Source organism: Xyrauchen texanus, chromosome 20, assembly GCF_025860055.1.
Source record: "Xyrauchen texanus isolate HMW12.3.18 chromosome 20, RBS_HiC_50CHRs, whole genome shotgun sequence".
Lineage (NCBI taxonomy): Eukaryota > Metazoa > Chordata > Actinopteri > Cypriniformes > Catostomidae > Xyrauchen > Xyrauchen texanus.
This window is the reverse complement of record NC_068295.1, coordinates 42,241,201-42,258,125: the sequence shown is the minus strand read 5'-3', so window position 1 is coordinate 42,258,125 and position 16,925 is coordinate 42,241,201. Positions and strand designations below refer to the sequence as shown.

At 41.1% G+C, this 16,925-nt stretch overlaps 1 pseudogene; it reads right to left on the bottom strand.

Annotated features, from left to right (window-relative positions):
• Positions 1-717: 717 nt before the first annotated feature.
• LOC127660476 (elongation of very long chain fatty acids protein 5-like) overlaps positions 718-16,925 on the bottom strand; it is a 47,947-nt pseudogene continuing 31,739 nt past the window's right edge.

Genomic DNA, 16,925 nt, shown 5'->3' with positions numbered 1-16,925 from the left:
TTTGTGACGTTCACTGACACACTACACCGCTATAACTAACACTGACTTCATAATTAAAACTTTAATGAAATGAATACAAAATTAATAATGCTAGAGTGTTGTACTCTAGCATTTAGGGGGACGTGGGGGACAAGAAAAAAAATTGCTTACTCTACTGTAAATCGAAGCAATTAATTGTCAATAAAAGCGACTAAAACAGGTTTTATAATTAGCTCCCATGTTTTTTAGCCTCAGTGTATTAAAGCCAAAATAGTTAGAAATATAAATTGTTATATATTTCTCAGAATCTTCTAATGACTCTAAGACAAACTGCTCAGTGTAAAGAAATGCTGTATAGTATGTAACTGATGTGTATAATACTGCTCTATAAGTGTGGCATACTGTCCAGTATTGTTCAGTTCCTCCCATACATTCTCTTGTCCTTTACGACTACAAACAACAATCTTATTTAAGACACCAGTGCAGATTAGTACATTAATATGGTTAGCCTCTTTATAATTTAATAGAAGAAGAATGCTCTAGAAGCCTGAGAAATGTGGTCATTTGAACCCTAATTGTTGTCTAGTTCCCATATTTTTGTGATTCAATATGAATAACAACAAAAATGTTGGAATCTCTTAAAAGAGTAAATGACTTTAGCTTGGTAAGTGGATATATTGTACATATCTCCTCTACTACTGTTAATCGCTATGTTACATGAATACAGAGAAGTTGTCTTCAGTCTGCGTGTGGTTTCCTGTATTTCACCTTCTCGCTGGCCGTCACCCCATTAGAGTGGCCATTTATTGATCCATTAGAGTAATCTGCCTTTTGAGAGCTGCCGTGTCTCTTATAGGTCTGTGGAGAAAAGAACGAGAACATTTGTTTGACATCACAAGCAGGATGATATTCCGAACACAAATAATTCAAATTAATTTACCTGTAAGTAGAAGTTTGAGAACAGTAAAATGAGAGTGATCATATAAATGATCTGGAAATACAGCCAGCCCATTGGAAAACCACACGGCCAAACCACAGCACAAGATGTTTGGAACATAGTTAGAACAAACTGGATCTGTGAGAGGAAAGAGCCATCAAGTCAACTTTACAGAACATTATGCAGTTACAGAATCATTTTCTGTTACTGCATATGTCTTATTTGAGCAGTTTAAATGAAAAACATGTTTGAAAATCCAGCTTTAACCTCCCAAGACCCTGCGTACATATGCGTGGACATTACGTTTTGGCTTCACTATAGGCTATGCATAACTTGTAAATTTGGACATTGGTAAATTTCACATATGAACACTTCAATATTAAATAAAATTTAATGAAACAGACAAGAAATGTTTCAAGCTTTTATAATCTTTCCTTTAAAAGAAGAATGTTTAGATTTGAGTCCCCCCTCTAAGATCATCATAGGCACTTTATTATTGTGAAAGAATAGAGCTTTAAAAGAAAGCTTTACATTTCTGTATTTAAGTTTAAAGTAAAAGGGTGATTCTCATGAAAGCTGTCAAGAAAATGTCCTGGTCATATTTAACCCAAATCAATCAATAATAATAAAAAAAAGATTCTCATTAATGTGACCTGTCCAAAATGTTTACTACTACTATTCCCATTGTTTTCTATGATGATTCACTGACATTTTCTGTATAACAGTAAAATAGATCCATCCGTCCATCCATCCTCAACCGCTTATCCGAAGTTGGGTCACGGGAGCAGCAGCTCCAGCAGAGGGCCCCAAAATTCCCTATCCCGAGCCACATTAACCAGCTCTGACTGGGGGACCCCGAGGCGTTCCCAGGCCAGTGTGGGATGTAATCTCTCCACCTAGTCCTGGGTCTTCCCCGAGGCCTCCTCCCAGCTGGACGTGCCTGAAACACCTCACTAGGGAGGCACCCAGGTGGCATCCTTACCAGATGCCCAAACCACCTCAATTGGCTCCTTTCGACGCAAAGAAGCAGCGGTTCAACTCCGAGCTACTCACAGATGGCTGAGCTCCTCACCCTATCTCTAAGGGAGAATCCCGCCACCTTTCTGAGGAAACCCATTTTGGCCTTGTTACGGAATTATGTATTCCTTGTTATTTCTGTGTGTTTCTTGTTGTCTGTTATTTCTGTTTGCTCTAAGCAGGATCAGCTGTGGGATGGCTCCACCCCTTTAATTGGCGTGGGTTTAAAACTCCAGCTTCCGCCCTTTGAAGTCGAGCTGTTGCGATTCCGGTCCGGTCGCACTTCTCCTGTCTCCTCTCCAGCTGTCAGATAATTAGTTGTACCTGATTTAGACTTATGTTTTTTTGTTTTAGTTCTCAGTGATGGTGTCTTGTAGGGTTGACCTGCCCTTTTCTTTGACATCACGTTCGTTCTGTTTTGTTAGTGTACTTAGGGTAATTTTCTGGATTTTGATTTGGATACTTTGAGGGAAGTTAGTTTGATATTGTTTATGATCTGTTTTGTTTGTTATTTTGGGTCTTGGGTCTTCCTGAAGATTACACACCCACTGGTTTATGTTACTCTGGAAATACGTACATTTTACATCTGTTTATTTTCTTTATCTTAATAAATACGTTTATCGTTTTTTCCTGAATTTTGGGCTCATTGGTTTTTCTTTTGGTCTGACAACTGGGCGTGGGAGTCATGTTCTTTTTTTTTTGTTACGATTTAGCTTAGACGGATCGTAATAAATGGGGGCTCGTCCGCTGCTTTTGATTTATTTTGTTCGTAAGGCCATATTTTTGTTCGCTCGTATCTTGCTGGTGAGTAGGCTTACACTATTTGCTAAATGTATTTATTGTTGTTTCTGATTGGCAGTTTTACTTGTGTGAAGGAGTTGGAAGTAGTTATATAATGGAGTTTAGCATTGAAGCCTTTAGACTTTCACCTACTTTGCAAGCATTAGAGAAATGTCGGAAATCTGACTTGTTTTTGGTAGCTGATTTTTATGATATACCTGTTCCAAAAGCTGGGACAAAGCAGGTAATTCGAGAAGCGTTGCGTGATAAATTAGTGGGGATTGGGGTTTTGGAATGTGATGAATCCAGTCCACAGTTAAGAGATGCCGGAGCCGGTGTACAGGATGCGGAAGCTACTTTTAGGGAATCTGTTGATGGAAACGCTGTTGCTAATCCATTCGTAGGTTTGAACACAGGGGATCTTAAATTGGCAGTTAGACTTAAGGAACTTGATTTAGAAGTTAAACGGCAGGAGCATAACACACAGCTTTTGAAGATGAAGCAGTACGATCTGGAAAGCAGAGGCGCGCGTCATTTGCCGGTGAGTACTTTTAAAGTTCCTGTGTCATCTGATAGGCCTACTGCTAATGTTGATTCTCATGTGTCACCTACTGTAAATTAAATCAATTCGGATTCTCCGTGACACCGGAGCAGCTCAATCATTTATACTTGATAGTGTGTTAACATTTTCAAAAGATTCGTCCTGCAATTCAAATGTCTTAGTTCAAGGCATTGAACTTGGAATACTTGAAGTACCTTTGCATTATGTGCATATCAAGTCTGATCTAGTTTCTGGTCCTATTAAAATTGCTGTACGTCCGCAGTTGCCTATTAGAGGAATTGATCTGATCCTCGGCAATGATCTTGCCGGAGAAAAAGTTTTGCCACTACCGGAAGTGATTGATGATCCGATTTATGAGCTTCAAAATTCAAAAGATTTGGCTTTTGAATTTCCTTCTGTGTTTCCTGTGTGCGCAGTTACGCGAGCGCAAGCTCATAGGTTCGGAGATGTAGCAGGCCTTTCTGATAGTTTCTTAAATCTGACTGAACCTGTTGATGAATCTAATTCTTCTGATGTTCATGTGTTAACGCCCTCTAAGCCGCCCTCTAAGTCGCTGTCCATGCACTCGAGTGCTGAAGTTGACCTGTCATTTTTTATTGACAGAGCAACATTAATCACTGAACAACAACAGGATGTTTCTCTTTCTCGTTGCCGAATGTCAGCGGTGGAGAAAAATGATTTAGATCAAAGACCTATTGCTTATTTCTGGGATGAGGGATTATTAATGCGTAAGTGGTCATCAGTTGTTTGTGAATTTGAATGCAACTCAGTTTATTAGATCGTGGTACCTGTAAACTCGCGTTCTCACGTTTTGAATTTGGCTCATGACCATAATTTTTCGGGCCATTTGGGCATTACGAAGATGTATAAACGCATTTTAAGACATTTTTTCTGGCCTGGTTTGAAATCAGATGTAACGAAATACTGTCGATTCTGTCATGTCTGTCAGCTCGTTGGAAAGCCAAACCAGACGATTCCTCCTGCTCCCCTGTGTCCTATACCTGTTGTGGGGGAACCGTTTGAACACCTCATACTAGATTGCGTTGGTCCGTTGGCGAAAATGAAAACTGGGCACAAATATTTACTCACGATGATGTGTCCGGCTACTCGCTTCCCAGAAGCTGTACCATTACGTTCTCTGAGTACTAAGGTTGTTTTGCGATCTTTGATTACATTTTTTTCTACTTTTGGATTACCAAAAATCGTACAGACCGATCAAGGATCTAATTTTATGTCCAGGGTGTTTAAACAAGTTCTGACTCAACTGAACATAAAGCATCATGTGGCTAGCGCCTATCATCCAGAGTCGCAAGGCGTTTTGGAAAGATTTCATCAGACTTTGAAGTGTATGCTCCGTACTTATTGTGCGGATTCCGCGAAAGAATGGGACGAAGGCTTACCACTATTGTTATTTGCTATACGTGAAACCACACAAGAATCTTTGGGTTTCAGTCCGGCAGACTTGGTTTTTGGGCACACTGTCCGAGGTCCCCTGACAACCTACTAGAATACACCGTGATGGCTTTCGGCCTCCGAAATGCTCCGGACACATTCCAGCGCCTTATGAATTCTGTATTAGCTGGTGTTTCTAATTGTTAGGCATACCTAGATGACATTGTGATTTATTCCTCTACTTGGGATGATCATTTGAAAACCCTTCGCAATGTCTTCAATCGCTTTCAAGAGGCTTCGCTTACCGTTAATCTCGCAAAATGAGAGTTCGGTAAAGCTACTGTAACTTACCTAGGAAAGCAGGTGGGTCAGGGACAAGTTTGTCCAGTTTCTGCTAAAGTGCAAGCTATCCTAGAATTCCCTATGCCAAGAACTAAAAAAGAACTGAGACGGTTCTTAGGCATGGTGGGTTATTATCGTGGCTTCTGCAGAAATTTTTCAGATATTGTTTTGCCTCTTACGAATTTGCTCAGTCAATCTCGAGATTTTGTTTGGTCTGATTTTTGTCAAACAGCTTTTGATTCAGTTAAAATTTTGTTATGTAGCACCCCTGTGTTAAAAGCTCCGAACTTCTCATTGCCTTTTAAAATTGAAGTGGATGCCAGTGCTAACGGAGCTGGTGCAGCGCTCCTACAAGAAGATGATCACGGCATGGATCATCCCGTGTGCTACTTCTCGAAGAAGTTTTTAAAACATCAATTGCATTATAGCACTGTTGAAAAAGAAGCTTTAGCGCTATTACTGTCTCTTCAACACTTTGAAGTGTATGTGGGTTCTAGTTCCTTGCCAGTTAAAGTTTATACTGATCATAATCCACTAACCTTTCTCGCAAAAATGCGGAACTCTAATCAACGCATTATGCGGTGGGCATTGATTGTACAAGAGTTTAATATTGAAATTTTTTATAAGAAGGGAAAAGAGAACGTGTTAGCAGATGCGTTGTCACGCTCTGTATAGGAATGATGTTAATTCTTAGTGGAGGGGGTGTTACGGAATTATGTATTCCTTGTTATTTCTGTGTGTTTCTTGTTGTCTGTTATTTCTGTTTGCTCTAAGCAGGATCAGCTGTGGGATGGCTCCACCCCTTTAATTGGCGTGGGTTTAAAACTCCAGCTTCCGCCCTTTGAAGTCGAGCTGTTGCGATTCTGGTCCGGCCGCACTTCTCCTGTCTCCTCTCCAGCCGTCAGATCATTAGTTGTACCTGATTTAGATTGTTATGTTTTTTTGTTTTAGTTCTCAGTGATGGTGTCTTGTAGGGTTGACCTGCCCTTTTCTTTGACATCACGTTCGTTCTGTATTGTTAGTGTACTTAGGGTAATTTTATGGATTTTGATTTGGATACTTTGAGGGAAGTTAGTTTGATATTGTTTCTGTTTTGTTTGTTATTTTGGGCCTTGGGTCTTCCTGAAGACTATACACCCACTGGTTTATGTTACTCTGGAAATACGTACATTTTACATCTGTTTATTTTCTTTATCTTAATAAATACGTTTATCGTTTTTTCCTGAATTTTGGGCTCATTGGTTTTTCTTTTGGTCTGACGACTGGGCGTGGGAGTCATGTTCTTTTTTTTTTGTTACGATTTAGCCTAGACGGATCGTAATAGGCCTCTTGTACTCACGACCCCTCACTCGTGAACAAGACCCGAGGTACATGAACTCCTTCACTTTGGGCAATATCTCCTTCCCTACCCGGAGTACACACTCCAAAATAGATTCAGTTGTTTAAAAATGTTATTTTCTTATTAAAATGATTGAAAATGAAAGGCAAAAAAACAAAGGAGTACTACTATAATGCATAAATACTTTACAATTTAAAAAAATTGTAAAGCACCAGTTATGAGATTTGTGGGTAACACCTTGATAGCCATAAAAAGACTTCATTTTAAAAATGCTAAATATAATTTCTTATGTGTTTCTTTTGATTTCGGAGTCAAATAAAACCTCGACAGTTTTCATGAGAATCACAAAAAGTCACGGCCCTGTCACACGGTCACTCTGGGTTCTTGTCTGACAGGACCGTTACATTATCATCTCATGTCTGTCTTGTGTTTTCGGTCAGTCTTGTTTCATGTCTGCATGGTGTCTGGATCCTCACCCTTCTGTCTGGTTCAGTTTCGGTTATGGTGTCGGGATCCAGACACTCATGTTCCATGTCTTTTCCTGTACTGGCGTGAGTGTATTGGTCTTGTCATGGCATGCACTCACGTCAATAATCTATAGCTGTCTCTTGCGACTGCGCACGAGCATTGCGCTCCGTGCCCGGTTTGATTTCCTTCACTATTTTAGTCTCCTCGTGTGTGCTGTGCAGTTCGCTTTGTGTGCTGGTTTATTTGTTTTTCCCTACGGTGTTGTTTATGTTGTTTCCCCCCTTGTGGGAGTTTTGCTATGTTTTTGTCGTATTTGTTATATTATTAAATAATCTGTTTTTATAACTCTCAATCGCTCTCAATCCATGACACTTACCAGCTGCCCCTGAGTGATGTATTTTTTCCACCACAGATACGGTCTAAAGGCTGGAACAGCAGAGAGGCCGTAATATGAATACATCAACACATGGATGAAGCTGTTAAACATGGTACCAAAATATGCTGATGAGAAAAGTAGAAATATCAGTATTAGTAACTGCATTAGCGATATTCACCATCATGTCATCACATCAAAAATCTTTCCCTCCGCTGCAGTTCTCCAATCAAATATGGTGCCACTGACATCAATGATGTTAGGTCACAAGACATAAGAGAACCAATGCCGTCAAATGGTGTTGACAGAAATGTTGTTGTCAATTTCAGAGCATCCATGGAGGGTCAAATTATCAGTGAATAACAATTTAAATTTCAGTCGGTTTCTAACATAAAGCTTCATATAACTTGGAATACAGCATACACTGATGAGCCAAAACATTATGATCACAAGCCTAATATGCTGCTGTTCCTCCGTGTGCCGCCAAAACAGCACCGACCCGTCAAGGCATGGATTTTAAAAGACCCCTGAAGGTGTCCTGTTGTATCTGTCACCAAGACATAAGCAGCAAATCCTTTAAGTCCTGTAAGTTGCGAGGTTGATCTTCCATGGATCTGACTTGTTGGTCCAACTTATCCCACAGATGCTTAAATAGATAGAGAGCTGGAAAATTTGGAGGCCAGGGTAACACCTTGAACTGTTCATCATGTTCCTCAAACCATTCCCAAAACAATGGGCCTCATTCATGAAACACGAGTACAACAAAGTTTTGTGTCAATTGTTCATAAAGCTGGTCTGATGTTAATTTTTGGATTTATGAAAGTTTTCATATTCAAAAATGTTAGTTGGTACAAACAAACTTTACACCTGCTACTGACCATGTGTAAATTGTGCGCAAGACATCTAAACATGCTGTGGTCTTTCAGACAAACTACCATGACAGTTTGATGGAAGTAAAATTAAATAAGTAATGCCAAAAATTATTAATAATTAAATGAGTGAAATTAACCTTTTAAAATAAGATAAATAATAAGAAAAGAAAAAAGAAACGTTTCTTTGCTGCTTGCATTATTTTCTCAAAGTATAATTTTTTCATAACTGCAGATTCCAGCAGAAGTTCTCGACATGGTTTTGCTTTTAATTGTCTCGAGAGAGCGAGAGAGAGAGAGAGAGAGAGAGAGAGAAAAATAATGCCCTGTAACGTGACAGGATAGATATAGATTTTTTTTATACAAGCTCTATTGTTTCGATTTCATAATTCGTATAATTTCGTAAATCACGTTCAGTTGACGTATGGTCAGCGGTAAAACCATAAATAAACACATCGTGAGCAGGTGTGTAAACAATGCACTCCATAAAAAAAAAAAAAAAAAAAAAAACTTTTTTTTAACTGTTTCTATGCATGTTAAATGCTTCCTATTGTCATTTACTAGCGAGTCTGAAGTCTTTCTAATATGGCGTTTCAAGGCCGCGGATTATTATAATTGTGCAGGTGCACTCTATTTACAAACATCTGGAATTCACAAGTTGTGCTAACAAATTTGGAGAGTATGAAGCATTCGTGAATCCAGTGGAAAGTTTTCAGGAAGCTACATTTTATGTGGGAATTACTCCCAATTGTTTCGTATATTTACAAAATTTTCATGAATGAGGCCCAATGTGTGCAGTGGCACATTATCCTGCTGAAAGAGGCCACTGCTATCATGGAATACCATTGCCATGAAGGGGTGTACCTTCGCTGTAACGATGTTTATGTAAGTGGCACATGTCCACATGAATGGCTGGACCCACGGTTTCCCTGCAGAACATTGCCCAGAGCATCACACTCCCTCCACCGGCTTGTCGTCTTCCCACAGTGCATCCTGGTACCAACACTTCCCCAGGTAAACGGCGCTCACGAACACAGTCGTCCACGTGATGTAAAAGAAAACAGGAATTATTAGACCAGACGACCTTCTTCCACTGCTACAAGGTCCAGTTCAGATTCCAGTGTGCCAATTGTAGGTGCTTTCCACGATGGACATCATGGACACTCTGACCGGTCTGCAGCTAAACAGCCCCATACATAGCAGGGTGCGATGCACTGTGTGTTGTGACACATTCCTCCCATAACAATCATTAAATTTTTCTGTGACTTGTGTCACAGTCGACCTTCTGTCGGTTCAGACCAGACAGGATAGCCTTCATTGCTGTCATGCATCGTTGAGCCTTGGGTGCCAAACACCCGGTTTGTGGTTTGTTCCTCCTAGGATCACTGTCGGTAGGTACTCACCACTGCTGCTACCCAGGCCTCTAATCTATCCAGACCTTGACATGTAGCTTTGTTTGGAGATGATCATTGTTATTTGCGTCACCTGTGAGTGGTCATAATGTTATGGCTCATTTGTGTATCACACAAGTTATATGGACTACTTAATTACATGTTTTTGGTCATTTTGGAGCTTCACAGCCCCAGTCTCCCATTACTTAAATGATGTGAAAAGGAGCAGCCAAGATATTTACCTAAGAAAGAAAAGCACAATGACATGAAGGTGAGTAAATATTGAAAGAATTTGATTTCTGGGTTGTGATATACCAACATCCCTATTATACAAGTTTATCCAAATTTTATTCTGACTGTGATTTTAATAGATCCAACACATATGTTGTTTTATTAATAGCCCAGCACCATACACAATCTTTCCCGATCAATAACCACAATCTATTCTAAGAAGTAAATGGATCTGAGTCCGATACAACACAATTCCATGCTACATGAAGCAAAAAGTTATTTAAATACCATCTGGACATCCTTTTCTACCCTCTTTGTATCTGAATAATTCAGCATATTAAATGCAGCATAGGCTCTTTTTTGCAGCAAAATGAGGCAAGTTTCTTGTGAGGAACTTACAGTGGCCACATGGCACCCAGTTCATGACAAACCACCAGATGTTCAGCATGGTGGTACACGTGCAGGAACGTGATCTGGTGGTTGTTTTTCCTCAGGATGAAGAAGAAAGTGTCCATAAACTCCAGAAAGTGTCCATAAATGAGTTTGGAGAGGTAATACCACCAGAAGATATTCATCACCTGTGAGGGGATGACAAAGACTACTTTCACCAGGAAAAATAAACTATTCAAATGTAAAATGGTACCAAAGTCATTACCTTGATGACCCAATCTATAAAAATAGGCATTTAAGGAGGCCTGCTGTTAGTAAACTAGTCAAACCTGATGAGACAGCAGCTCATGAATGTAGCAGCCAAGTGGTTTCCAGGAACAGGTTGACATAAACTAGCCTGTATACAAAGACCCAAGTATGTAACAATGCTAGCTACTCAGACCTTAAAGACTAGAGTTTTGTTGTTTATAGTCTATGTCTGTTAAACTTTTAAGGTCATCTATATGCAAATTATTTTACTCCTCAAAGTTGGCAAAAGAAACTTTCAGCAGATAAACAAATGAAAAATTCATTAAATTGAATAAAACTTGCACTCATAGGCATATATGTAAATGTATTACACAGGTCTCTGGAATACTTAATTCTGATAGGTCAATGGCGCCATCTAACAGTCAGATATTTCTGAGTAACAACTGCACATCCAGGATTTAAGGCACGGGTATTATACATTTCCCTGCGTCCCGGATCGGATTGCCTTTCAAAGTATACTATTTTGACTGTGAACGAAAATGAACGTGTTGAGCATATGCACACTACGACTGCTTTGTGATACTCTTTTACAGTCAACGACAGAAGAATGCACTGAAGACCACACAGACGAGGACTGTTCGCGTATCAAGAAATTCTCGGCCGCACACAAACAGTTGCTACTGAATATGCTGATGACGAATTTTGTGCCAAGCATTCTGTACATACAACAGAAGTATATTTTAGCCTTGAGACATACATATCAGACTTGTCATCCAGGTATTGCAATGTTTAATGCCCATTTATTTATTTATTTGGCAAGTCTTGTAAAAAGCTGGATAACGAGCATCCGGACAGTCATTTTCGCAAAATAAACACCAACAGAACACAGATGCAATCCAGAGGTGCAAATCAGCTGTTCAGCCATTTATTTCTTCTCACATAATAACATAATTTCAACACAAATCAATATTTCATGTCCATTTACTTATTTATTTGGCAAGTAGTCACATTTTGTCACATTTATGTCTTTTGTTGTTGTATATATGTATATACAACAGGGTTTTTCCAATTATGTTCCTGGGGACCCACTGCTCTACAAATTTTTTATATCTCCCTAATCTGGCACACCTGTTTCAGGTCATAGAGCCTCTACTAATGAGCTGATTATTTCAATCAGGTGAGTTAAATTAGGGCGACTCTCAAAATGTGCATTGCTGTGGGTCCCCAGGGGCTGGATTGACAACCTCTGATATAGAATGTATTTCTGGTACATGGTTATATATACTGTGTATACTTACCAGTGAGTATTAGACTCCAAAGGTGAGGAGTCATGGGCTATAAAAAGGAGCCCAAAACACCACTTCGAGGTCTCTTGTTAGGCCTGAGGAGTGACCGTGCAGTAGCTGGACTGAGGACTGTAAGGCAGCGTTCAAGGACCTAAAGAAAAGAATCTGCTCCAGTCCAGTTCTACAAAGTCATGACTTCAACCAGTGGTTCTTGGTCCAGATGGATGCTTCAGCAACAGGAACTGGAGCTGTCCTGGCTCAAGGAACTGCTGGGAAAGAGAAGCCAGTGGTGTTCCTGAGTCAAAAGCTGATGCCCAGTTAGACCCGTTACTTAACGATGGATAAAGAATGTCTCGCAAAGAAGTGGTCCCTCAACAGCCTGTGGTACTACCTGTTGAAGGAGTTTGATCTCAAGACGGACCATAGAGAATCACATGGATCAACTCCATGAACCACAATGCCCAGATGACCCGATGGTACCTGGCACTCCAACCGTTCCAGTATAAGATCTCTCTTGGCTATTCAGTCCTGCATTTGTGTCTGACCCGAGCGCTCGCCAGCAGCTGACATTTATGACGTCAGAACTGTGTTGTGTCAACACAGTGCCACTGGAAGCTGACAGGCATTTAAACCATGTATGTGTTCTATAGGGGAGATAGTGATACTTACCTTTTATATAAGAGGGAATTAACTTTAGTTGTTAATTTTTATGTGTAATGTCTTTGAAATGGTGACATGTATGTATTTTTTGTTGTATATATGTATATAGAATGTATTTGTGGTACATGGTTATATATTTACCGGTGAGTGGTAGACTCTAAAGGTGAGGAGTCCTGGGCTATAAAAGGGAGCCCAGAACACCACTTCGAGGTCCCTTGGTAGGCCTGAGGAATGAGCGTGCAAATAATGGTGCTGTGAACAAATAAACCCATTTTTAAAAAGGCCCAATTATTCTTTTTGGGATTTTACCTTTCCTTTCCAAAAACATGCAAAGATGGCACCATTGTGTGTGGCTTGCCGTCTGTCACTGTCATTGCTGTGTGTGTTTTTGCTGTTTGTCTTGCTTTTTGCTCGGGATGTCGATTCCCTGCTGGTGTACGATCGCCAAACACTACTGGATTTGCGATTTTCTGCTGAAAATGTAGTAAAATTGGATGATAGTGGACGTGAAACCTTGCCCCCGCTCCTGGCGAGGTTCCTGGCTCACCTTTGGCACGGGGAAATCATAGTGGCCGGCTGGTGAGGTTGAAGGCCCGTCTTGCATGGTGTTCTAGGCCTTTTTGGACTGAGTTTGGAGTCGTGACTAGCCTCGTTATTCCTCGACGCTCGCTGGACCCTGTCGGCGCCTGGCTGATACCTGTCGTCGGCCCGGAAGAGGTGTTCCAGCCCCGCGGCCCCTGCTCTCCTCGTCCCCGCTGGCGCGGAGTCAATCACAGCAACTTGCGGTCTCTGTGTCGGGTTTCACGAACATCCAGCGCCGCGGATCCGCCGGTTCCTGCTAGGTTTGGGCTGGTAAATGCTAGATCTCTAGCAAATAAGACTTTTGTCTTAAAGGATTTTTTGACATCCCGAGGACTGGATTTCCTCTGTGTTACTGAGACATGGCTGAGTGATGGTGAGTCCAGCGCTTTCACAAAATTTTTACACCATGATTGCTGCTACCTTAACTCCCCGCGAAAATCTGGCCGAGGAGGAGGAATAGTGACTGTATATAAGAGTCATTATAAATGTAAACAGATATTGCTGTCATCCGCTTTCAGCAGCTTTGAGCTGAGTTTATTTGAGATTGGTCGCTCTCACACAGTGTTGTGTGTTGTGGTCTATCGGCCCCCCAAGTACAATAAGGACTTTTTAAATGATTTTTCTGATTTTCTGGCTGAAATCATGCCTAAATATGATCGTGATCTTATTGTTGGGGATTTTAATGTTCATGTGTGTTGTCCTGATAAGCCAATGACAAAGGGTTTTCTAAACCTCATTGATTCTTTTAATCTTGTGCAATCTGTGTCTGGACCCACACAAGAACATGGACACACACTTGATCTTGTTTTATCACATGGTTTGCCTGTTCTTAATCTAGAGATATGTGACGCAGTGTTTTCTGACCATATGCCGGTATTATTTGAGACTGCTCTTGCCTGTCATACATTTAAACCTCAGCTGCTGCAAGGCGCTGCCGCATGATTAACCCTTCCACTGCTGCTCAGTTCTTGGCTGCTTTCAGTCAGAACACCATCACCCCTGAGTCTGTATTGCACACAGAAGAGCTTAGCTCATGGTTTCACTCCACCTGCCAAACTGTTTTAGACACTGTGGCTCCATTAAAATCCAGGCAGCCAAAAACTAAATCTGAGCCCTGGTTAAATGACATAACTCATGCTGCCAGACGTGAGTGCCGTAGAGCTGAGCGCAAGTGGAAGAAGGACAAACTGCAGGTGTCTCTTCAAATGTTAAGGGATTGCTGGCGTCATTTCCAGGAAACTGTGAAAGATGCCAAAAGAAAACATTTCACAGATATTATTCTGGCAAATAGTCGCAAGCCTCGTGTTTTGTTTAACACCATTGACTCACTTTTAAATGCACCACAGAATGCTTGTATGGAGGCATCCCCTGCTATGTGTGAAAATTTCCTTTGCTTTTTTATTGATAAGGTCACTTCTATTAGGTCTCAAATTGCGCCTTCAGCTTCAGACCCTTCAATCTCTGTCCCTTGCTCGGTTGTTTTTGATCATTTTGAGCCGGTGACTTTTTCTTTTTTAGAGGAGGTAGTTGGTCACTTGAAGCCCTCGGGTTCTCCAAATGATGCTGTTCCCCCTCGACTATTTAAGGAGGTTTTCCCCACTGTAGGACCATCTGTTGTTGCAGTTATAAACAGTAGTCTGACCTTGGGTGTGGTCCCTGAAATTTTGAAACATGCAGTGGTTCAACCTCTGATTAAAAAACCTGCTCAGGATCCGTCAGTTCTTGCTAATTTCAGGCCTATTTCCAAATTGCCCTTCCTTTCAAAAATCCTGGAGAAGATTGTGCACAGTCAATTATTGGTCTTTTTGGAAGAACATAATATACTAGAGGTTTTCCAGTCCGGCTTTAAAACCTTGCACAGCACCGAAACCGCTCTTTTAAGAGTTTTTAATGATGTCTTTTTAGCGACTGACTCTGGCGACTGTGTTATCCTTGTGCTTTTGGACCTAACTGCTGCATTTGACACAGTGGATCATGAGATATTGATTTCACGTTTAAGGCAGTGGGTGGGCATCAGTGGCATGGCACTGGAGTGGTTTAGGTCATATTTAGCGGATCGAACTTTTTGTGTCAGCATAGGTGAATTTGTATCCTCCACTGCTCCTCTCTAGTGTGGGGTCCCACAGGGCTCAGTCCTCGGCCCTCTACTTTTCTCTTTGTATTTGCTTCCACTTGGTTCCATACTTAGAAAGTACGGCATTTCATTCCACTGTTATGCAGATGACAGTCAGATTTATGTACCTCTTAAAAAGAAAAATGATAACTCTGTTGGACAACTACTCAATTGTCTCGATGACATAAAGGCCTGGATGGCTCTGAACTTTTTAAATTTTAATGATAAAAAAACAGAAGTTATGGTTTTTGGAGGCACCACTGGGACCCCGCCTGTAGATCTGGGCTCCTTGTCACCCTATATTAAATCTAACATTACAAATCTAGGAGTTAAAGTGGACCCTGAGCTTAAATTTGACAGTCACGTCAAAGCTGTTGTCAAATCAAGCTTCTTTCATTTGAGGCAGCTGGCCAAAATAAAGCCAATTCTGTCAAGACAACATTTTGAAACTGCAATCCACGCCTTTGTAACTACACGGCTGGACTATTGTAATTCCCTATATGTGGGGGTTAGTGGGTCCTCCATCACCCGTCTCCAGATGGTACAAAATGCAGCAGCACGTCTTTTAACAGGCACACGTAAACATGAGCACATTTCCCTATTTTAGCTTCATTACATTGGCTGCCTATTCAATTTAGGATCCATTTTAAAATTCTGTTATTTGCTTTTAAATCTTTAAATGGTCTTGCCCCGCCATACCTCTCTGAGCTTCTACACTCTTATAAACCCGTCCACGCTCTCAGGTCAGATGATCAGCTGCTCCTGACTGTGCCTAAAACTAAGTGTAAGCTCAGAGGGGACCATGCCTTTGCTGTGTCTGCCCCTAGACTATGGAATGATCTGCCTTTGCATGTAAAGCAGGCCTCTTCTTTATCTGTTTTTAAAACCCTTCTTAAAACCCATCTTTTCTCTGTGGCTTTTGACACCTAGTAAGAGGTCGATTTTATTTACTTGATTGTATTTGTTACTTTGTTTTTATTGTATGGTTATTAATTGTACATATGTTTATGTATATTTTTCTGTACAGCACTTTGGTCAACTTTGGTTGTTGTAAAGTGCTTAACAAATAAAGTTGGTTTGGTATGGGTATGGTTTAGTGTGTAACCTAGCTCTTTGTGCATGTAAAAGGTCTGCAAAGTTACAAAGCACAAAGTCCATACAAAAGAGAGTTATTCTCTCCCAAGGCAACACTGGTCAAGAACCACACATAACGGTTGGTTTGTAGTCTAGCCATTTCTTCCAAAAGTATCTATGTCACTATGTAATCCATTAGTATAATGCCTGCCTAAGGGCTAATTTGGCCTGCCCTCAAACAATGGTAGTTATAGCCGAGGCAAGGATGAGTTGGGTTAGTGTTGTCGCCATGTTGAAAAGATGCTGTGTTCTTCGTTGTGAAACCAAAATGACTCGGTTACCGACGTAACCTCGGTTCCCTGAGAGGAGGGAACGAGTATTGCGTAAGTAGCTTACGCTATGGGAAAACTCAGTTTCTCGAGAAATATTGAAGTCTTTATGTAAAACGCATTGCAGCTGCACAGCAGACAGTAATGAGCGAGGCAGCTCGGTCATTGGCTGTGCTGCGGCAACTGCTCGAACCAATGACGGGGCGACTCTGATTGGTCGCGCGCCTCGCGTTCGCGTGCTCAGAGCCCGCCGAAATTAGCATAGCCAGGCTATATAATGGGCACCCCGTCATACGAGTTCCTTTAGGTTCAATCGACTGAAGCGAACTGACCAAGCACAAGCACGGCAGCTTACGCAATACTCGTTCCCTCCTCTCAGGGAACCGAGGTTACGTTAGTAACCGAGTCGTTCCCTATCGAGAGGTCTCTCCTATTGCGTAAGTAGCTTACGCTATGGGAACACCATGTAAAACGCCGTGCGTGCTGACTTCGCTCTATAAAGCCAGAGGCAGATGCCTGAACCTTAAAGCAAAGTGATTATTCCACGAGCCGGCCAACGGCG